Source organism: Danio aesculapii, chromosome 25, assembly GCF_903798145.1.
Source record: "Danio aesculapii chromosome 25, fDanAes4.1, whole genome shotgun sequence".
NCBI classification, from domain to species: Eukaryota; Metazoa; Chordata; class Actinopteri; order Cypriniformes; family Danionidae; genus Danio; species Danio aesculapii.
The window spans coordinates 35719955-35721274 of NC_079459.1; the positions used below are offsets into that span (position 1 = coordinate 35719955).

The 1320-nt window shown below is 38.0% G+C and overlaps 1 protein-coding gene across 2 annotated transcripts in view; it reads right to left on the reverse strand.

Annotated features, from left to right (window-relative positions):
* Positions 1-278: 278 nt before the first annotated feature.
* Positions 279-1320, reverse strand: part of coro2bb (coronin, actin binding protein, 2Bb) — a 26655-nt gene continuing 25613 nt past the window's right edge. For both annotated transcript variants that reach the window (XM_056452254.1, XM_056452253.1), the window contains exon 12: positions 279-1320. This exon is cut by the window's right edge. The gene's annotated coding sequence lies outside the window, so the exon portion shown is untranslated.

Here is a 1320-nt window from a genome sequence, read left to right on the forward strand (position 1 = left end):
ATAGTAGAAACAAAGTCTTCAGAGTTACTATAGAAGTCAAGGGCTGCTTTGGAGCAAGTTGAGGAAAGGATGACAGAGTAGAAGGTGATTTGTTTTCTTCTTCAGTAGAACATTAAAGAAGAGGAACAAGCATCAGTGATGGTAAAAAGTTAAATATTACAATCTAAAGTCACTTTAAAAATTAGCTTAACCCTAACAATATGCAAAACACGTAAAACAATGGCATAGAAAAAAAGTAACTTTAATTAAATTTTATTTTAAGGTACAATTCTCGCTGTTAACAAACCCTTAACTTAGACTATAAGCTCAATAAACTACTTTATATTTATAATAAATTACTTATAATTAGCTGCTTATAAATAGTTACTAAGGTAGTAGGTGGGTGATGCCTATTGGCTTAATGATGTAGAATAAGTTATGTGTATATACACTACCTGACAAAAGTCTTGTCGTGGGTCTCAGTTTTAATAACTTGTCTTCTAGTTGATCATGTGTAAAAGTGTCAGAAGGTGGATTTTCCTGCTGAATCATCTGTTGGTCTGCATCCCAATCATCACAGATACTGCAGAAGACCTACTGGAACCTGCATGGAGCCAAAATTCTCATAGAAATCAGTCAGGTTTGGTGAAGGAGAAATCATGGTTTGGGGTTATATTCAGTATTGGGGCGTGCGAGAGATCTGCAGAGTGGATGATCAACATCAACAGCCTGAGGTATCAAGACATTTGTGCTGCCCATTACATTACAAACCACAGGAGAGGGTGAATTCTCCAGCAGGATAGCGCTCCTCCTCATACTTCAGCCTCCACATCAAAGCTCCTGAAAGCAGAGAAGGTCAAGATGCTCCAGGATTGGCCAGCCCATTCACCAGACATGAACATTATTGAGCATGTCTGGGGTAAGATGGAGGAGGAGATGTTGAAGATGAACACAAAGAGTCTTGATGAACTCTGGGAGTCCTGCAAGAAGGCTTTCTTCACCATTCCAGATGACTTTATTAATCAGTGATTTGAGTCATTGCAGAGATGTATGGATGCAGTCCTCCAAGCTCATGATGGAGTCAGACACAATATTCATTCTGTTTCCACTGCAGCATGAGCACATATTCTATACTGGACATTATTGAAGGTTCAGTGACCAGACTTTAGTCTAAGCAGAGTCAGACCTTACTGTCCTAATCAAATCATTAATAATCAAGGCATGATCAGATTTTATTGTGCTCAAATAAGTGTAATCTAGAGGACTTTGCCTTTTATATAAGACACTTCTGATACTAAATGATCAACTAGAAGTCCAGTTATTATTTGCTGTTCCTAAAAC